We start from the raw sequence: 23,122 nt of genomic DNA, 5'->3' as shown, positions 1-23,122 counted from the left end.
GGGCCCATTAATGTAATTTGGCCCATTGTTACACTATTTTTACGAGATAAAATAAATACATATATTACTAGTTTTAATCCTTTAATATTATATGTATATGCGCATACTAGTATACATATATATGTATACATAGTTGCACATATACATGTATACCTTGGTATACATATATATATGTATACCAAAAAAACGATGGGCCTCTTATTATAAATCTGGATCGGGTCTAGCCCTAACCAGGCTGTGACCCGTCCCAAACTCCTTAAAAAAAAAAAAGAAGAGAGAGGACCGTTTAAAGTGGGGTATACCCCCCATTTCCCCATTTCCCACATTTTCAGAAAAACCTTCCCCCTCCCCCTTCTCTCTCTTCCCTTTTCTTTGCTAAACCCTAGCGCCGCCTACAAAAATTTTCTCTCTCTATGCCAAAAATGGAAAAATTTCATAGCAATGGTAGTCGCATGCAGCTTTACCATGTCCATTTTGGTGAAAGCATTAAATATCATACCCGAATTCGTGGTTTCAAGTCGCGAATATGGTAATAAAATCAATTTTCTTTCCTGTCTTTGCTTTATTACGCTAAGATTATTGTTGTACTATCCTTAAATCTTATTGGTCGAGTTGGAAAAGGTCGGATCGAACCAGATAGGGTTCAAATCTGACCATCCACATGTTTGAGAAATCGTGTGAAGCGTAGATCTATTATTTGAAAAGCATTTTCTGGTGATTGCATTTTGTCCCACATCATTTGTTTTGGGAGATTTAGGCGATTTAGGGGGTTCTATAAATAAAACCCCAACCCCTTTGCAAAAACAAGTTTGAAAAAGTCTAGAAAAAGGTCAAAAAAATAGAAAGAGAAGAAAAGGGATTTTGAGAGAAAAATCTGATTAATTCTTCAAGTTTAAATTTTTTGAAAGGTTTTCAGGAGTTAGAAAGGTTTAAAGGAATCTAAAAAGAGGCGAATTTCAAACATTAAGCCTCTTTCAGTAAAATTTTAAGGCTGCACTATTTGTGAAATCTTTTTCTTGAGTTAAAAATTTTCATTTTTTCTTTCATGTGGTCTATGAGGCTGGGTCGTGAGATTTGGGAGCACTTAAAAGCTTTCAAATTCATTTTTGATAAGGTTTCCCCACAAAAAGGTGATGCTCTATCCTCTTTCTTTATTTTGTAATTAGTTTACATATTAATAGTTTGTTAATGATGTTTGGTTGCTGGCTTGCCCATGATTTACTTAAGTTTATGTGTTAAAGGAGCTTTGGTTATGATATTGATATAGAGTGTTACTTGTTGCCTTTTCAATCATGTCTGGCATTGGCAAATGGTCTCTCTTGGAAAGGTTTGAATGTGTATGCCTAAGAGATGCAATGAATGTTTAAATATCCTAGAGTAAACTCTATGAATATCCTGCAGTAGATTTGGTGTAGTTATGAATGTTGAAGGTCACTTTTCTTGATGCCTAAGGCTTGAGTCTGATAAGAACAAAATCATATGATTTATGATAGTTTGATGAAGTTTTTAGGCTAATGTAGATCCTGCTCCATATAATGGAACATTTATAATGCTAGTGTTTATTTTGGAGACTCTGAAGTAATTGTTTCACATTTCTGAATGAAAAATGTATCTTTTCCTTACTGAGCCCTTTTTGAGACCTTGTATGCTTTGCTTGATTATCAACTAATTGATATGAGACTGTGATTGGAATAAAGTCTAGGAAATATCATGACTAGGTTCAAAGCAAGCTTAGAAGGAGTAAATTCATCTATAAGAAGTGCAATGGCAATTGGCCAAAGTGTTGGAAGTTGTGTTTGCCCATATTTTTGTGAGTCTGAAATCTCCCCAGGTCTGTTTGAGTGTATTAAAGATGGTCAAATGACTCTGAGTAATGGTGTATTGTGCATTAAAAGGCGACTTTAAAGGAGGTGACATCTAGAGCAGAACAGGGCAATCCATAATGAAGCTGAAACTTAGGATCACTAATAAGATAATGGGGGTGTCAAGGGCCCATTAGGAGTTGATAAGAGCTTAGAGAAACTGTTAAGGTTGCTTTGAAATAAAAAAGAGAGCATTATATGCCATTAACTGAACTGATTGTCATTTTTGGACTCACTTGAGTAGGATTTGGGTCCTGTATCCATATTACTATGTTTTCCTCTCTTTTTCTTGCCTGATTTTATCCAAAGGAGTCCTAGATAGATTTAAGAGGTCATTTAAAGTCTTGATGTGTATTTTAACTGTCCAAAGAAATGATTGAGATAGTTGGAATTGGATTTGTCCTGAATTTGGACAGAAATGATTGAGATAGTTGGAATTGGATTTGTCCTGAATTTGGAGTTTGATATTCAACTTGATTTGTTCAGAAATCTTAAGTAACTCAACTATCCCACTTTTTTAAGTATAAATGAATTAAGGTATTAAATAAGGTTTCATATGGTATGAGCTTAAAACTGAGGTTGACTGGAAACTATTTGATTCATATGATCAGTTAGGACTTAAATGAGACTTGCAAGCCACCTTTGTCCGTGAGTTTTGGTAGTTGGTATGTAGCAGGATATTAAGGTATAAGGATGGGGTTTGATTTAGGAGATTAAAAGGTTGAGCCTACGTGTGAGCATGAGGAAATGACCAGTGGGACCTGGGATCCCTTTTTGTTAAAAGTAAGGTGCAGGAAAGGGATGAGGAGGCGATGATCTCACCCTATCCTGCCCCCCTTTCAGGACCCTAAGGCTCCGTCAACCCCTTAAACCTTGTTCTTATGACTATGGAGGTTTAGTGAGGTTGTGTGATAGGCCAATGGTGGCTTGCCCAGCCTTGGGGGAAGTTTCTTGTGATTCCTTGTTATTTAGAAACTAAGTAAGAATAGAGGGACGACCACTTGTTATATCTTTGTCATGTCTTGAGTACTTTGGGTTCTGTGTTGCCTGAAATTAAGTTTGAAACAAAAAATAGGTGTCTGTCATGACCCTTTCATAATTAGAGAAGTTGAATTGCCATTAGCTGAGCCCTCCCCCCCAAAGAGGTGAATCATATTTTTTCTCTCTGATGTCTATATACATATTACCCCTCTTTTCTTGAGATTTGCTTTGTCTGTTGTTGGCTTGCTTTTTCTTTTCTTTTTTCTGAGAAAGGAGCTTTGAGATTGGTATAATTTTATGTGAGGATTGTGGCCATGTGCAAGAACTTAACTGAATTTAAACTTGGAAATGAACATTAGACTAATATTAAATTGGTAAAAACTTCCCACTTCATGAATTAATTAGTATGACCCAGCCTAAATAAGAACTGTGATCTGCCTAGCAACTACTAATCCTGCATCTTTAGTATTTCAAAGTCTTCTTAAACACAGAATTAGGAGAATGAAGTGACTAGTGTTATTGTGCCTATGCTAAAATAAATAGTGTTCAATAGGAGTTGGTCTGATGTTGGCAATAGAGGTGTGTCAAGTACTCCCAAGGACAGTATGGGCCACTTGGTCTAGACTGGTCTTTTCAAGATACATCAATAGGTGCAGAGAAGTGCCAAGATCAGCTTGACTCATAGTATCTACCCCCCAAAATAAGGGGTGTCATGACCAGCCTACATGCCATGGAGGATGTTACACCTCGGAAAATTTTTCGTTAACGTATAGTGAATAGACCAACGAAGGGCATGATGTATACGATATTTTGATAAGTAAGAAATAGCATTTGACGATCCTAGTTGAGATTTCAAAGGTATTCGAAGTAAGGGAAAAAAAGTAGCTAAGAAAAGTAAGGTATATGTTACGAATCGGGAAGGACTTACAAGTGATAAGTTAGTGATGATTTAATGATGTCTGGGAGAAGAGTTATAACGTCCCTTATATTGTTAACGAGGTGTTAAACAAGTGTCAAGAAGGTTCCATAAGGATTGGAGATCAAACGAACGACGGAGATCATTTCAGGGGAAAGGGGTTATACGACCGACTTATACGGTCCGTATAACATTATACGGTCCGTATAAGGGTCCGTATAACACCCAGAAGAGATGATGATTGCTTAGTGGTGAACCACGACCACTTATACGGGCCGTGCAATGTTTCACAGACCGTATAAGTTTCCGTGGAAGTCCCAACGGGCTGAGTAAGTTCAATTATATAAATGTGATCCCACTTCACTAATTTCATTTCCCACATTTCTTCATCTCTCTCAAGACCTCTAGAAGGTTCCACATACTTCATCCACAAGAACTCAAAGAAATTGATGATCAACTTCATCAAACCAACAAAAATCAAGAGTGTGAAACACATTAAAGTTCATCCAAGCCAAGAAATTCCAAGAGAAGTGAACTAGGTTTTTAGTGTAAGAGGAGTATTTCCACTCAAGGCTTATTCTTCCATTATCTAAGGTGAGTTTTATGGTATTTCCATATTGTTTGAAGTGTTGAAAAGTTGAAACACTTGGATTGTGGAAGGAAATAGGAAATGGGTCATGAATGTAAGAATAGTGTCATTGTTGAGTAGTAGTTTGAAGTGAATCATGAATATTGATATGTTGTGATTTTAAGTATGTTATGAATGACATTTAGAATATGGGATAAAAATTATATGTGAAAGAACGCGATAGTGAACTATGATCATGATTATGGAGAATTGAAGTGAGATTGTGAAATGTGGATAATGTAGATAAATGATGATTGTTGTTTACAATATTGTGAATGATGTTATGGATGGTTGGGAGTTGATATGGAATATGAGAAAAGTTGTATAAATAAAGGAAATGCTGCCCAATTTTCTCTAGCTTTAGTAAGTACGTTCTTATAATCGTCTAGCTAATGTTAATACGAATTTCCTTGAAGGTAAAGACGTGAGCATTGAAGGAGAACGAGCAAGCGATAGAATAGCTAAAAGAAAAGGTATGTAAGGCTAGTCCTTTCTTTCTAAGGCATGAATCTTATGGCATGATTTTCCCTCCTTCTCCATGAATTTTCCTACATTCCGGAAACTAAGAGTCTATGTTCATGAATAGCCATATGAGACAAGAGATACATTACGAGTACGATAATGATGATGATGAGTTTAAGTCTAAAGATTCTAAAGATCATGATATGCTAGTTCCATAAAGTTCTCGCTATGAATACGATATGTTGTTTCTACAATCTAATGACCCTATTTACGATACCTTGAGGTTACTCATTGGGTTACACTCACCTTAAAATGTTAATTCCTTCAAGGTGAGATATGACGAATATGATCACTCCATAATGTAATCGGGGGTTCTCGACCTTATGTCACCCCGATATTGTTATAGATTGTCTATGAGCTCTAATGCATGTCCTACGACAAATGTTCCAAAAAAATTATGAGTCTATGTTCATAGAGGATTTCATATGAGATAAAGGTAAGAGATATGCCATAGATACGATAATGGTAATGAAGAGCCTAAGTTTAGAGACTATAAAGTTTATCATATGATATTTTTATGAAGTTCATGCTATGAATATGATATTATTTTCATAGATTGTCCTTAATTCACATGCATGCTCTATGAAAAGTTATGATAAGCTTATGAGATGTATGTGATGATTAACGATTTCCATAGTAATGGCAATGATGATGATGAGATATACCGAGCCTCGTTATGGCCGGGTACGGAAGACATGTATGTGATATTGTCGAGCCACTACGTGGCCGAATACGGATAATGTTTAATGTGTATGAGCAGATACGGTACTATGATATGTATATGTATGTGCATTCCGCGACCATTAAGAAAAGGTAAAGTAAGCATGACAAACATCTCAAAAAGGTATTTGAACTTTCATTTTATGCTGCCCTTCACGTTTACTTATGTTACTACTCATGCTTTACATACTCAGTACATATTTCGTACTGACGTCCTTTTCTTTGGACGCTGTGTTCATGCCCACAGGTAGACAGGGAGGTGACCCAGATTCCTAGGAGTTACTCAGCAGGCTTACAGAAGCACTCCATTACTTCGGAGGTGCTATGTTGAATTGTTATTTTGTGTATATATTTGGGCACGACGGGGTCCTGTCCCGTCCTTATGTTAGTACTCCAGTAGAGGCTCGTAGATACGTATGTGTGGGTAGTATGGTCTCACGATGTCCTTATTTTATGTACATTATTTTGATAGCCGAAGGGCTTATGTATATAAAGGTAATTATGTTTCGAAGTGAAAAATGGTTTTTCCTATGAATTGAGTATAAGATTAATGAATGAACGCCTAATGAGTACGATGGGTAACGGTATGAGCGGTGCTCGGTGGTTAGCCCCGGGTACCCGTCATGGCCCCTAGTCGTGTCATGACAGGGGACATCCTTGTCTTAAAGGGATAAGATTTATTTAAATCCCACCATTTAAAATAAATAGGACTTAAAGGATAAAATGGGTAGGAAGTTCAACATGATCAAAGGTCTAGGGTGTACCTAGGAGACTAGGCGTAAATGAATAAGATCCTGTTAAGAGGTAGTCTTCAGTGAGTGTCTAAAATAAATGAGCCAGCCTGAGCCTACAGGTAGTAAGTATCATCTGCTAGGAGCCTAAAAAGATTAGATAATGTGAAGAATGAGCCTTGAACTTTATGCTTGTCTTTTTTCTCTTTTTGGATCATCTAGTGTATGTGTAGTTGACTTCTGCCCCCATCCATTTTGAGTAGTAAGTGGTATGAGACTTCGTTGTAACATGTCCATGTATCTGCTATATATTCTAGGATTTTTTGTGATCTTTTTTTCTGAGAATCTGTAACTGGATAGTCCCAGTTTTAGTTTAGTGTTGTTTTTAAGGCCCTTTGATGTTGAAGTCTTATTTCTTCATGATCATAAGTTGTAGAATTTCCCCTCTGTTTGCACCTCTCTCTTGTGTTTCTGTGGCCCTGTAAAATAAACTAATCTACTATTCCTAGATCTGCCATGAATATGTGAATTGGTAAATCATTATTTTGAGGTGAATGAAAATTAAGGGTGGATTTCTGATTAACTTTGCCTTGTGCATAGCATTTAGACATGTAAGAATAAGATTTAAACATAGAATCTACCTAGGCTTATAAAATAAAGGGAGTATGCATATGGTATACACTTGGTATGCACATATCATATCATTTGTATTGCAAGGATATATTATATATATACCTATAAGAAAGTAGGCTGATTATGGGCAGTACACATAGTCTAATAAAATAGTATAATTTGTTTGGGCCATTTGTTTATTCAAGAACTCTGAAGGTGTGGCATATATGTTGAACGGATATTATTGCATTGTTCTTACTTGCTTCAGTCTCTCATCTTAACTCTGAGTTTATTTAAAAGCCACTTGCATTCAAAATATTTCCCACAAGTTGATACTTGTGCACGGCTTTGGGACCATGATTATATACTATGGCCACATTGGTTTGGTTTGGGAGTTTGAGAAGGGTTTTGGGGATAGGTATAGCCACTCCCCGATGTCCAGCCATGCCGGCTGTTCATGAAACCCCTTGGAACTTGTGCGGTGTCGGGAAAAAGAGTGGTGACAACCTTTTCCCATTGATATATCACGGTCTGAAATTTCCAGTAGGGTGATGGTATATGATTAAGTCCTTGGCCGTGCACTTGTGATCATATGGGGAGATATGTGGACCTATACGTATATATTATGTATGATTATGACAAAGTTAGGCCCATCAAACATAGATTTAATAAATAGGGACGTGTGTGTATATGCATGTATATGAATGTATGATCCTTATAATAATTAAATCCATCCGAAGCTATACTAATTCGACTGCTTTGCCTTTTCCTCCCACTGCACGACCATTTGGGCCAGAGTCCAGCCAACCTGTTGGGCCTTTCTTTCAAGTCGATTAAAGTCTAAAATGGAAGCTAATATTATGAAGGCCCAACCATCGGTGAGAATGGCACGAAGGCCCAGCTATGGGTAAAAATGGTTTTTTTAGGGGGTTTCGTACACCCCTAACTCATTTCTTTCCTCTTTCAATTCCAAAGATGCCAATCTATTCTTTTCCTCGAAATGTTGTACTTGTACAAACCCATATTATTATTGGAGTCTTTACTTTTGTATTAGGCATCTTAGGTGAACGGTGCATATGCCGTTTAGTTAGACCTTAGGCCCCAACGCGATTTTAGAACCCGAATTAGCGAAAACGTTCCCTTTTTCCAAAAAAAAAAAAAAAGAAATAAAAGGCTAAAAGGAGTAAATAAAAGGGCCAGTTCCCACCTTTACGAAAAAATAATGTATTGTTATTACCTCTCTACCAAATTAGACTTCATTTTGCAGAAAAATTAAGGGAAAGGCCTCTCGCAAATGAAGTTTTTTTTTTCTTTTCTAAAACCCCATTTTGGTCCAAGAGAAAGATAGTCTTAGGAATTGTGTTTAGTAAATACGCTTTACAAAAAAATGAGTTCTATTTTGTCAAAATCAAATCAGACGAAATCACATTTTTTGAAAGTTGTGCAAAAGACTTATTGTGTGGAAAACGAGCTCTGTTTTTCTCTTAAAACCAATATTAGAAAAATCCAATAGACAATAGATAGGCTTAGGCATATATGTATACTGGAACACGTACGCCATTCTTTGGAAACAAGTTAAGAAAAGATCACAGAATTTTAGAGCTAACGCCCAAAGATTTTATTTCAGGCTCCATTTAAAGCATTTTTTTGGGTAAAACAAGTATGTTTTGGGCTTAGCCCAGGAACTGAAGAAAAGGCGTGAGGAATTTTAGCCAAAAAACTGAGAGATCTTAAATCAGTTTATGCAAGGGGTATGATTTGGGCCTAAGCCCATGACAAATGGCTTTTCTCATTGCAAACAAATCAAGTTTAAAGATAAAAAAAATATGTCAAGATTAAATATGATTACGAACTTGAGTTTCTTTAAACCTGTGCCAATCACTTTTTTTTTTAAAGGGGGTTTTAAAGGTGTTCTAAAAAGCTTACTAAACGGACTAACCGGGACCATATGTGAGTCTAAGCATGAACGAGTTTCATTTACTCTAAACGTATTGCCTTTACAAAATAATATTATCCTTATATGTAAAAGGAAACTAATCTTACCCGAATAATATAAATCTGAACCTAAATACCCTATATGTAAGGGGAATATATCCAGTTCGTTTTTTTCTAAAAATGATATGCAACATGACAGATTTTGCGGGAAATAAACACCAAATAAACAGTTCATGCAAATACTCACACATTAGGATTCCAAGGTCAACCGTATAGTACGGATCCTTAATACTAGGGTGCCTAACACCTTCCCTAGAGGATCACCAGAACCCTTACCTAGAACTTTGGATTAAGAAGGATTTTTTCACGGCGTATAAATAAACTCTTCAAAGCTGGTTTTCCTAATTTCCTAAAAATTAGGTGGCGACTCTTTTGAAAACAAAGTCCGAAAAAGCACCAACGAGTTCGAAGTAGCTTTTCCGAGCACTAACCCCGCCCGCAAAAATGCGAACGGTGACAACAACAATTTTTATAAATGAAGAGGTTTGCTCAGAAGAAAAGGTTACAAAGTACAAAATTAAAAGAACTTCAGTCCCCCAAGTAATTTATAGAGGACAAACCACCAGTCTAACACTTGTCAAATTTGTGGAAGGAAAAATCACGCAACCATGACATGTTTTAACGTGGGATTACTCCTATCAGATGCAAAAAGAAATTCCTCAATCTCTTGAGCTACTTTCTTGCATGACCAATCTGAAAACAGTCTATACATGAACTCTGGAGCAGGCCACCATACTAGTCAACATGTAATCTTAATAATCCCTTTCAGTATAAAGGTAATGAGTCTGTTGTAGTAGGGAATGGAGATATGCTTGAAATTACAAATATTGGAGATAAGTGTCAACAAAAGGTTACACCTAAAGGATGTATATGTACTCCCTAAGTTGAAGAAGAATCTCATATCAGTTAGTAAGTTTGCAAAAGAAAATGATCGTTTGCTAGAATTTTCTGACTCAGAATTTATTGTGAAGGATAAGAGCACAAGGACCACTCTGGCAAAGGGAAGTAAAAAGGGAGACACTTTTATTTTAAAGGAAATTTACATGATGCATTAACAACTGTACGAACTGAAAAAGATAAAAATTCAGTGTCACATAAACGATTAGGATACTCTAAATCAAGGACTCTTCGATTTTTGCACTCCGATAAGTTTATTAGCGTTAGTAGTTGGAATAATGTTGTTAGATGCAGCCATGGCAGTTAGCTTGTGAGAGAAGATATTTTGGGAATTTTCTGTTCAATGTGTATTGAATCAATCGTACAAGATATACAAGTATATATGAAATCAACAACACCACTAACTAACAACTAATTCTGGTACTAACTTCTGAATAGGTTAGCTAACATCACTAACTTTCTAATATGTACACATTAACCCCTAAACTATATGTAGTTGTCTAATACTCCCCCTCAAGCTGGAGGGTGTAAAATATTCAGCACACCAAGCTTGCCAAGTAGAAAATTGTGTTGAGCAGAACTCAAACTCTTTGTTAGCAGATCAGCCTGCTGGTCTGTAGTAGAAATGTACTTTGTTTCCAACAGCCCTTGTTTAATCTTCTCTCGAACAAAGTGTACGATCTCTATGTGCTTTGTGCGTTCATGAAATATAGGATTAGCAAGAATTTGCATTGCCGATTTACTATCACAGTTTAAAAACACCACTGGTTTAGCAATTTGAGCTCCAAGATCACTGAACAATCCCACCAACCAAGTAATATCTGCCACAGTTGTGGCCATACTTCTATATTCAGCCTCTACACTGCTTCTGGACACTGTGGCTTGCTTCTTTGACTTCCATGAGACTAAGAAATCACTAAACTTCACAAGATATCCACTTACTGACCTCTTAGTTACCGTATGTCGCCTGGGTCAATCACAAAATGCAGATAAGGTATCAGTGGCATTAGCTTTCAATAAAACTCCCATGCCTGGTGCAGATTTCAGATACCTTACTACCCTCATTGCTGCATCCATGTGTGACACTTTGGGAGATTGCATGAACTGGCTAAGACTTTGTACTGCATAGCTAATATCTGGCCTTGTGATTGTCAGGTACAACAGCTTACCAATCAATTTCTGATAGCTAGTAACATCATCTAGCAACTGATCACCTTTAACCCCAACTGAAGCATCATACTCAACTGATGTAAGTTTCTGGTTAAGTTCTAAGGGTGTAGCAGCTGGTTTAGCTCCACTCAACCCCATATCTGAGATCAATTCAAGAGTGTACTTTCTCTGATTGAGAAGAATCCCATCCTGAGATCTCAAAGCCTCAATCCCTAGAAAATACCTCAACTCACCTAAATCTTTGACTTTAAACTGTTGCTGAAGAATTGCCCTGGCCTCATCTATCAATTGTTTGCTGCTTCCCTTGTGTAAGAAGGTCATCTACATAAACAAGGATAACAACAATGTCCTTCCCAGATTTCTTGGTAAATAATGAATAGTCATAAGCACTTTGACAAAAACCACCCTTAATCAATGCTTCACTAAGCTTAATATTCCATTGTCTTGAAGCTTGTTTAAGCCCATAGAGAGACTTGTGCAGCTTGCATACTTGATACTCCCCCTGTCTGTGAAAGCCCTGAGGCAACTCCATATACACCTCTTCATAGAGGTCACCTTGAAGAAAGGCATTGAAGACATCCATTTGCCAAAGAGTCCAACCTCTAGAAGCTGCAAGGGCTATCACAGACCTAACAGTTACCATTTTGGCAACCGGAGAGAATGTCTCATGGTAGTCTAAGCCTTCCTTTTGACTGTAGCCTTTAGCCACCAGTCTGGCTTTGAATCTCTCAACATCACCATTAGCATGAAACTTGATCTTATAGACCCATTTGGAGCCTATAGCAGTTTTACCTCTGGGCAAAGGCACCACTGACCAAGTACCATTCTCCTCTAAGGCTGACACTTCTTGTTTCATTGCAGTGATCCACCTTTCATCACTACAAGCCTCTTTGTAAGATTGAGGTTCTTTTAGTACTGAAAAAACAGACAAGTAATCTCTGTACTGCTTCTTAACATTGTGATAGGACAAGAAATTTGACATAGAGTGTGGATGTGCATCTAAGGTCGGTTTGTCCATGATATATTGTTCCATCCAAATGGGAGGTTTCCTTACCCTAGCTGATCTTCTTGCATCAGTGGCAGCCTCAGGTGCTGAAGTTGGGCAAACTCAGTAGGTTCATCAAGAACAATAGGAGTTGCTGCTCCCTCAGAACTAGCAGTGGGTGCTGGTGTGCTATCAAGATCAGCAAGAGCATCAAGAGTCGGGTGTTCAGTGGTGGCAGCAGGTGCACCACCAGGATACTCAGCAGGAGGTGGATCATTAGAATTAATATGAGGCTCATGATCAGGAAAGACTGGAGCTGATTGATGCTCAGGGTCTGCTGTAGGCGCAACAACATGTGTGGTTGTTGAAACACCAGATGACCAAGGATCAACAGTTGAGTGAGTAGGCTGCAAGGTATGCTGTGGCATAACTTTGAAGGGAAATTCAGATTCTCTAAAAAGAACATCCCTGCTAACCAAAAAATCATTAGTTAATGGATCATAAATTCTATACCCTTTTTAAGTAGTAGAATATCCCATGAAAACACCTTTTCTGGCCCTTGACTCGAACTTGTCATTCTTCACTAGTTTGGTAGCAAAGCACAGGCATCCAAAGACCCTTAGATGATCAAGAGATGGTTGATGACCATGTAGTAACTCATAAGGACTTTTGCCATTTAAGACCCTTGTGGGCAACCTATTGATCAAATATACAGCTGTATGAGCACACTCTCCCCAGAATTGAGCAGGAATTTCAGCCTGAATTTTCAAGGCCCTGGCAGTGTCTAATATATGCCTATGTTTCCTCTCTACTACCCCATTCTGTTGGGGTGTGTAGGTGCAACTACTTTGATGAATAATTCCATTAGTTTTCAACAAAGTGTCCCACTGTTTATTGAAGAATTCAAATATTATCGCTCTAATCACTTTTATAGTGGTTGCAAACTGATTTTTAACCATATACAAAAAATGCTGAAAAAACACAAACGACTCACTTTTCAATTGCATCAAAAAAATCCATGTAGCTCTAGAGTAATCATCCACTACTGTAAGGAAGTAATGTTTATCATCATGTGTTGGAGTCCTATATGGACCCCAAACATCCATATGAACAAGTTGAAATGGTAAAGTACTTCTCTTCTCACTTAGAGGAAAACACAATCTAGATTGTTTTGCCAAAGGACAAACAGTACATTTATTTTGCACAACTAAATCTACTTTATTCTTCAAGAAAGTAATATGCTTCATGGCAGTGGCTGATGGATGTCCAAGCCTTTTATGCCACAAGCAGCAACTTGCTTCAGTTCCAGCTGTAATATTGACATGTCCTGCTACCTTCCTGTCTCCCAATCCTTTTATTATGTATAGACCACTGTTCTCCTTACCAATCCCCCTCACCCTGCCATTGTAAAGGTCCTGAAATATGCAGAATTCAGGAAAGAAAAGGGCAGAGCAACATAAGTCCCTAGTCAGTTTAGAGACTGACAACAAGTTGAACTTAAACTCAGGGACATGGTAAACATTAATCAACTCAACATCATCTGATATACTAGAACTTCCAACATGTGTAATATCTGCATTCTGTCCAGTAGGTAATCTAATTTTTTCTCTGTGATGAGCGTCTATTAGTTTTATGTCTTCTAGTAAGTGCAAAGAAGAGCTAATATGATGTGTTGCTCCTGAGTCGACAATCCATTCATCATTTAACATCTTGGGAGAGGAAATATTGGAAGAGAAGGAAAAAACAGTACCTGCCAGATTTGCTTGTGGCTCATTACCTGCCAAGCTACCACTGGCATGTGCATCATCTTTTCCTCCTTCCTTTTTGAGCAAGTTCAAAATCTGCTGATATTGTGTAGAGGTGAAGAATCCACCTTGTTCCTGCAACTGACCATCAGGTGCTTCAACATTGACATTGTTAACCATACCTCTCGGTTGAACCTTCTTTCCTTTGTAGTCTGCTGGATATCCATTAACCTTCCAGAGAATGCTCTATTGTATGTCCTCTCATCTTACAAAATTTACAGAACAAATGTTGTTTTTGCTTTTTATAACCCTGACCTCTGCCTATCTGCATAGCCATTGGATCCATCCTTTCATTTGCAACATTCACTCCTATTCTGCCACCTTGACCTCTGCCTACCTGCATAGCCATTGGATCCACCCTCTCATTTGCAACATTCACTCCTACCTTTTGTTGACTTTCATCCTCGACTATCATTGCATACGCTTGATTCAAGGATGGTTCTGTGGTTTTCATAAGGATCTGTCTACGAGCAAAAGGTCATAAACATCACTGAGTCCACTCGTAAAATTGGAGAAGTCGTTGTCTCTGAAGGTGTTCAACATAATCCTTTGACCTTTCACAACCACAATTTGGTGAAGGAGATACAGCATCATACTCAGCCCACAAATCCTTCAACTTTGTGAAATATACAGGAACAGAGTTGTTACCTTGCGAAATAGTAGCAATTGCTCTGTGTAGCTGGAAAACACGAACTCGATTCACCTTGTCAAAACGCTCTCGAAGATCTTCCCAAACCAAATTCGCATTTGTCGCATATACTATACCACTGAGTAGATCAGGTGACACAGTGTTCATTATCCATGTATGAACAATAGCATTACATGTGTCCCAATCCTCGTGTAGAGTTTCGTCAAACGCTTCCTTTTTACACTTACCAGTCACAAACCCTAATTTCCTCTTTGCCTGAAGTGCGATTTTCATCGATCTGCACCATAGCCCGTAATTCTCAGATCCTATTAGCTTTACAGGTATCAAAATTGAACTTGGTGTATCTAATGAATGCACATAAAGAGGATGAGTGTGATCAATTTGGTTTTGTGTTTGAGCTTGATTTTCTACCACTGTTTCCACCATAGCTGAGTTTAGAATCAGTTTGTGCGAAGAAATTGAGTTGCGATTGTGTGCGGAAGAGAAATTGTAGAAGAATTTTGGATCGCAAACTCGAACGGATCACTACCGCTCTGATACCATGTTAGATGCAGCCATGGCAGTTAGCTTGTGAGAGAAGATATTTTGGGAATTTTCTGTTCAATGTGTATTGAATCAATCGTACAAGATATACAAGTATATATGAAATCAACAACACCACTAACTAACAACTAATTCGGTACTAACTTCTCGAATAGGTTAGCTAACATCACTAACTTTCTAATATGTACACATTAACCCCTAAACTATATGTAGTTGTCTAATAAATGTCTATTCAGTTTATGCAAGTTACCAAATGGAAAAAAGTTATAAATTACCCTTACAAAGTTCTAAAAAAAATAGAGGATGACATTATTGAAAATAAATTGTGATTTTTTGGGTCCGACACCTATTGCATCATCACAACATATAAAGTTCTATGTTACTTTTGTTGAAGATTGCATGAGATTTTTGTTTGGCTTTACCCTTGAAACAAAAATACAATTTTTTTTTTTTAGTTGTTTTGATGTTTCAAAAGCTAGTTGAAAATCAATTTTCAAGGAAAATTAAATTGTTTCAATGTGATGGTGGAAGAGAGTTTAGAAGCCAAAATTTCATAAATCATTTGAGTCACTGTGGTATCCAGAGACAAATTTCTTGCCCACATACACTAGAATAAAATGGAGTGACCGAATGAAAACGCTAACATATAGTTGAAACAGGACTTACTCTCCCCTTCAAAGCACATATGCCTTTGTTTTTATGGGTTGTGGCATTCATGACATCAGTTTTCTTTATTAATAATTGCCTACTCCTACATTAGATATGCAGTCACCATTTTTTAACTTTATGGGAGCACCTAATTTTAGCCCTTTAAGAATTTCTGGGTGTAGATGCTTTCCCATATCTGAGATAGCACATTAAGAACTAGTTTGAACCAAAGACCTTTCGCTTGTGTATTTATTGGATACAGTTTACTTCACAAAGAATATAGGTATTATCATCCGCAATCTAATAACGTTTGCATCTCTAGACATATAATTTTTGATGAATTACTCTTATGCTATGTATGCTTCAGTGGTGATAAAATTGCAGGTTCATCACCACATCTTTCTACTTACAAAGAGTTCTCAAATATACATGTATATGTTGAAGAGTCACTTTCCCATGCAAATACTTCATCACCAAGTTTCATACCTCCACTCCCAGACATTGCTCTTCCAATGAAGAACTCCACCGAGTCCGACTCCATCTCCCAAGGGAATTGATTCACTGTCAGAAAATAGATCCACCGAGTCTGATTCTATCGGTGCTACTAGCACTATCATGGTTGACAATTCTCTTTCTTCAAGATCTGCCTCAGGTCCATCTAGTTCCTCAAACACATACACTTATCCACATGGAATTGATTTATTCGTTGAGTTGCCACAGTTACCTTCCACTGCAGCCTCATCTTCCCAGCTTATACAATTTATTAATGCAACCAACAATCATCATTTGCTCACTAGAAGGAAGACATTCTCCATGGATGATCCTCCTATGTTCCTCCGCCTTAAAACTTCTGTTTACCAAGATATCATCAAACTAATAACTGTTAAAGAAGCTCTATCCAAGCCCTAATGGTTAGCCGCTATGAAAGATGAGATGCATGCTCTTTTGTCCAGTGAAATGTGGACTCTCGTTCCTCGGCATCCTTCCATGAAGTGGTTGGATCGAAGTGGGTTTACAAGGCAAAGTTGAAATCAGATGGCTTTGTAGATTGGATTAAAGTGCGATTAGTATCTAGAGGTTACACCAAATTGAAGGACTTGATTTTGAGGATAGATTAAGTCCGGTGGTGTCACGTCCCCACTTGGGGAGCGTAGGCACGGATCATTTCCCACCTCGGTAGGTGAACCTTTCCCTTATTCACACCCAAATAATAAATAAATTAAATTCAATCACCCAGAATTACATAATAATAAGTCTAACGTAAATAGGTAAATATAATAAGTGCCGAAGATACATCAAATCCCCAAAATCTGGTATGAATAGTACAAGAGCCGCTACATAATGTCTAGGAATATACAAGTCTCAAAAATCCATAAATACTGTCTAAATGATAGAATATAAAGACAGGAATAGATAGAGCCATTCGGGCAGCGAATCCATCCAAGTGCTCACCGTGGAATGCTCATTAGACGGCCTCGAGACTCAGTCACGAAGCGCAGAAGTCGAACCGGTCACGACCTCTGCACTCAGAAAAGAACGAAGCAAGTTAGAATCAGTACAACAACACGTACTGAGTAGGCCGACAACAGTTAGAAAATCATATATATAAGAAAGAGACTGAAAAAGTAAGCATGATCACAATCAGATAAAACTCAACACAATCCAAAGTATCAAATCCAATACCAAATCACCTAGTATATCACCTCAAGATCCACTACAAATCTGAATCACAAACTCAAGAATCACTATCAAGTACACGTATCACCAAATATCAACCAACAAGTCCAATACAATGCCATACATAAATATGAGATGAATGCAATGCAAATGCAATGATACACACACACTTTGAGCGGAATATCTCGTCCCCTTGACAGTCATGACCCATGGGAGACCACTAAGTCCATGCATCTGCTGTGGCGCACAACCCGATCCAATAGTCAATGTTACAGAACGTGCAACCCGATCCCAGTTAGTGTTACGGTACATGCAACCAGATTCAAGTAAGTGTTGCGATGTGCAACCCGATCCCAATATATGTATAAATGAGTGAATGCATGTTAACAATGCCAACAAGAATATATGAATCAATGGTGCCATATATGGACACATATCTCAATCACAATATCAATATCATAATCTTTCTTTCCTTCCCAACAACCTCAATCATGTTAAATAAATTCTCTAAAACATGAAGTAATCACTAAGCATCAACTCTAGAATAAATCACGTGGCGACAAGCCAACAACTCACAAATAAGTAACCTCTCAATAGAACACAATAAGGCGACGAGCCATAATCAACAACAATACCAACCTAAGTATTCCATCCCAACTTCATACCTGAAGGTTTACATACTTTCTCCAACAATCACTAACTTTACATATGATTCACTAACCGAAGTCTAACCAAAAGGTAAGTCGTAACCTACCTAGAAAGACAAATAGGAGTCATGAACTGTCACACCTTATCCTTTCCCTTTCGTAGCGCCTCCAAGTACTCAAAGTCTATTCATAATCGAATTATATATTAAAAACCACGAATGACGACACCCATATTGCTATACTTCTAGTTAGGTCAAATTCTAACCCAAGGAATTGGAGAAACAGGCCCACAAGGGTAAAACGAGAAATCGAAGGATGGAACATGCAATTCAAGCTCTAGGTAATCAAACCCATTAATCAAGTACTAAAACAACTCAAGATTAAGCCTAATTCGGATTTAAAGCAAAACCCCCAAATTTGGGTATGAACCCTAATTCTTCAATCCTCAAATTAATCACTAATAATGGAAGAAATAAGCTTAACAACAAGAAATTCATCAAATTCTATGGTTAAACTAGTCAATTTCACCATCAATTTCCATTTTAGAAGTCTAAACCCATTTCAAGAAATTTATCATAAGACTCATCTTCTCTATTTTGATTCTAGTGATTCTAAGCATGGATTAAGGATCTAGTAAGGTATATCAAGAAGTCTTGGATCATAGATCTTACCTCCAAGAAGATTCAGTCCACCAGTTGATCAATTCTCCAAAAGAGTGCTTAGAAAGTGATGAAAATAAGTGGTAGGGTTTAAGGGTTTTACCTTAAGAAAAAGAACAGAATTCTGCCCGACATCGGCTGCAGTGGTCATAGGCCTGCTACAGCGCATCAGCTATGGTGACAAGGAGATGGCTACAGCAGCCCTACTAACAATCCTCTAAGCCGATGTAGCGACATCCATTACCGCTACTGCGAGTCCGCTACTGCGGTTGGTCGACCGCTATGGCGGCTCACCACAATTACACTACGACCGCTATAGCTGTTAGCCCCTCACTACAGCGGGGCCGTTGCTGCGGTTCTGGTGCCCCTGCGGCGGACACAAGACACCAGACACCAGAATGTTACTGGGTTTTGACCAATCTCAATCCGAAATCTGACTGTCACCCGAGGCCCCACAGATACAAAACAAACATGCAACCACACATAAAAATGCGCTACAAACTAACCCGTGGCCTCGAATTTCCCAACGGAGGTCTATTTGACCAAGTCAACCCCTCATGGCCTAACAAAATGCTCCTAATTACATTGGGAACCGAACTGAACACACTACCAAGTCATAAATGACCATATGGACCTCTCAAAATTGATGGAATTTCGAAAAAGGTTCGTTTATCCAAAAGTCAACTTTGTGTGAAACAAATCCCACTTTAAGGTTAAAACCTCCTAAAGTCACTCTAAAACCCGTCCGATGACCTTGGGAAAGGGTTAATATGGGTAAAAGAGTCATTAGCACTATAACGACCAATCGGGTCGTTACAGGTGGTTAAGGCGACAACCATCAGATTGTGCTCACTATTGCTACTACCAAGCATTGGCCTCTAAAGCAATTGAATGTTAACAATGAGTTCTTACATGGTGAACTCAAATAAATAGTCTTCCTGGAGAAACCTCCGGGTTCTAAAATACTACCTTTCCCGATTATGTTTGTTATCTAAAAAAGTCTCTTTATAGTCACAAACAAGTCCCTTAAAGAATGGTTTCTATTAGGATCAAGCTACTACCTATGTAATCAGAGAACCAGGTTTCTTTGAGCAACTATGCAAGAAAGGTAAATTGCGGAATAAGTAAATCAACACAAGGATTTTTGGATGAAAAACTCTTTGCATAAGGGAGGAAAAAAACCACGGTCTATCTCTTATAGGAATTTCCCAAACTCCACTAAAACATGAGAATTTTAAGGTTGCAACGACTTGTACACCTAAAGAACTGTTCCTAACAAAACCACCTCTACCCACTTAATATTCAATACTTCAATGACTCTATCCAGTCAAAGAAGCACCGTACAACTTGATACAAACACCTATTACATAATACTAACAAATGTAAATAGATGGAACCATATTTCGAACCTGACTATTACAAGCAAAGAACTAAAATATAAATCTTAATAAGCTCGGGTTCTTTGTAGTTGGTTCTGCTAGAGGATAGGTGTTACCTCCACTCCTCACATTGAAATTGTATCTTGATTGTGCTTAAGCTCCATAGCTTCTTCGTGTCGTGTTTATATGGAAGTAGTTGCGCCTTGTCTTGTTGAATATAATCAAGTATTGGTTTCATAATTGTACTAAAAAATCAATACTTATTTCACTTGGATCTTCCTTCTTTCCTTATATGTGCATCAACTTCTCCTTTTTCTACTTCAATGCTAATTCCATGTATTTTCTTGTGGTAATATTTTCATAACTTGTAAACCAATCTTTCATCAAACTGGAATGAGTCATTATTCCAATTTCTCCCTGTTGGCATGAAATTGCTCTTTGTCAGTATTTAATGTTGTGTAATAAGGATCAATTCATTGAACAGGTCCTCTATTGTGACTGCTTCGCTGAATCCGTTGGAGATCGATTCGTACTTTTGGTTCTTGAATGCCTTCCTTATATCTCCTTGATTGTCTTAGGGTACATTGTTTGTCAAATCATCAAAAAAATATTTTAAGCTCAACAACTATTATTAATTTAGTAGCTACTCAACAATTTCCCCTTTTTTGATGATGACAAAAACATAGCAGCTTCATATGTCTACATGTGCCCTTAATCAGCTTCTTCAACCTTCTGCTGCTCTTGATCAATTCTTCCCCCTTAGGCTTAACTCATATGTTGACAATATTCCCTCTTAGAACCAGCTTCATTGCTGTTCTAACACCATAGCTTCGTGTTGATACAACTAAGTCTCACTACACAAGGTTTGTGAGCTTGTAATAGTTCACCCTTAAACAAAGCAAGGTTTGTAAGCTCGCTGAGTCGGATGATAGTAGTTTACCTTCCATTCATTACATCTTGTTAGATGGCTAGATTACATAACTAAGCAAGTTTTGATGGCTTGCTTAATCTGTTAGGAACTAACCTTCCACTCTTTGCAACCCTATATGTAACATTATGTACTTCCGAACTAAGGTATAGAACTGCGGAATCAGAAGAGCATAATCATTCTATGTGTTGCGAGGCAGAGGGAGCTCACTCAAAAGAGAGACAAGGTCTTTGCCACCCTATATACCTCACTCGGTGAACCATAATGGTTCTAAAATGAAAATAAAAAATTTGACTAAGTATGAGAAATCAGGTAAGGTACGCTAAGCGAATCTTAAAGCGAGACATCACCTCGCTATCGGGCTCGTCTAATAAAGCCAAAAACGAGGCAGCACCTTGCTATATAGCTCACTTATCGAAGCCCATGGCAAGGCCGCACCTTGCTTTGGGGCTCACTGAGCCAGCTCAGACCCAACCCTATAAATTCCACACTTAACCTGAAAATTCATTTTTCAGTATTTCCAACTTCGTGGAAAAACCCTTAGGAAACATTTTCCTCTCCTCTCAACCTCCCACATTAAGCTAAGATCATTTCTATGATTCTTAATCAGTTCTAGCATTAATTTCATGATTCTTAAACAGAAGCATAGGATATCCAAGGTAAATCCTTCTCAAGCAATCCATGTTAAGGTTTTGGTGTTCTTTGTCATAAAAGTTGTTTAGTTCATTAAATTGGAGTGAATATAGGTATGAAAGGCTAACTCTATACCTGTGGGAATGTTGTTGATCTTCCCCACACCACGTTTTTCACTATTACTATGAATTGCATACACAATAAAGTTATGCCCTAGTTTTATGAAAAGTCTCAGAATGTCTATCCTTTAAAACATATAGTTTCGTAGTTGTTCATAATTGTCATTCCAAACATCGTGAACTCAGTACGTAATCCATGTGTGATCATGTTTGAAATTTGATAAGTCCTAGTCATGAAAAACCAAAATGCTTATGAACAATTAATACTTTAAATTCTATAAACAGTCCTTGATTCCATGTATCAAAATAGCAATGCTCAACATTCCAATTTATGAATTATAGTATGATTCTTAGTTCCATGATATAAATTGCTAAATGGTGAACACATGTACTTGGGCCCAAGGCCACAAAATTGTGCACTTATAAGTGGGCAAGAGGCCACAGTTTATGAACTTAGTTAAAACAGGTGATTTCCCATGTTCAGTAAAGGGGTAATGATTTTGACCCTTATGTTTAATTCATTTAACCTTATGTTTTCAATTTTAGTTCAATTTCAGTATCCAATGTTCAGTTATGACTTATGTTATTGATTTGGGCTACCCCTTTCCCCGAGCACCCCGCTTACTATTTCCTTCATTCAGTTGCTTTACATACAAGTACAATTCAAATGTACTTACATCCCTTTTGCCTGGGGTTTGTATTTTATGATGTAGATACTGATTTATACGATATCAGATCTGTTCGTTAGGACTTTCTTCGTATCAGCCGCTTGGTGAGCCCTAGTCTCATTCGAAACGTTGCTTTTACTTTCATTTATTTAGTTATGTTAGACAGTCAGGTACACCGGGGGCCTTGTCCCGGTAAATAGTCAGTATTTTCTTCAGAGGCTTCTTATACTAGAGTAAGATTCAGTCAGTATTTTCAGTTAGTGTGTTAGCCGTGTTGGCTACATCTTTCTATTCTCAGACTTATCTCAGTATTTCATAATTATGACCTTCAGTCAAACTTTTTTGTAGTTCATCATGCTTTAAGTACATCAATAAAATTATATTTTTAACAGTTTAGTAAGTAATGATTGGTTTACTTTGTTCAGCAGTTCAGGCATCGGGTGTCAGTCTTGCTTAGGACCAGCTCCGGGATGTGACACTTTAGGCGGTCAGATCGTGTGGAACCAACATGTGTCCAATGATAAGTGTAAGGACTAAGTTCTTTCAATCTTCTCTGCAGGACAACTCTTCCCCTTATATCCCCTATCTCCAGAGCCTTCTAAATAGGATTGAATTCTTTTACAATGTTTCCTAATTGGCAACTGGCTATGGTGCAGCTTTAACCTTCTTAGACCACTTTCAATCTCTATGTTGTCATGTAATATATGTTCCTGATATATCTGATGTTAGAACATGAACTGTATAAATA

The 23,122-nt window shown here is 37.6% G+C and overlaps 1 long non-coding RNA gene across 1 annotated transcript; it reads left to right on the top strand.

The window, feature by feature from the left end:
- The first annotated feature begins 314 nt into the window (after positions 1–314).
- On the top strand, positions 315–8,020 carry LOC132065391 (uncharacterized). Its single transcript, XR_009416720.1, has 2 exons — positions 315–529; positions 7,769–8,020. It is a non-coding gene; the product is annotated as an uncharacterized LOC132065391 (long non-coding RNA).
- The last annotated feature ends 15,102 nt before the right edge of the window (positions 8,021–23,122 follow it).

This window comes from Lycium ferocissimum, chromosome 7, assembly GCF_029784015.1.
Source record: "Lycium ferocissimum isolate CSIRO_LF1 chromosome 7, AGI_CSIRO_Lferr_CH_V1, whole genome shotgun sequence".
Taxonomy (NCBI): Eukaryota; Viridiplantae; Streptophyta; class Magnoliopsida; order Solanales; family Solanaceae; genus Lycium; species Lycium ferocissimum.
This window is presented reverse-complemented; position numbering and strand designations above follow the sequence as displayed.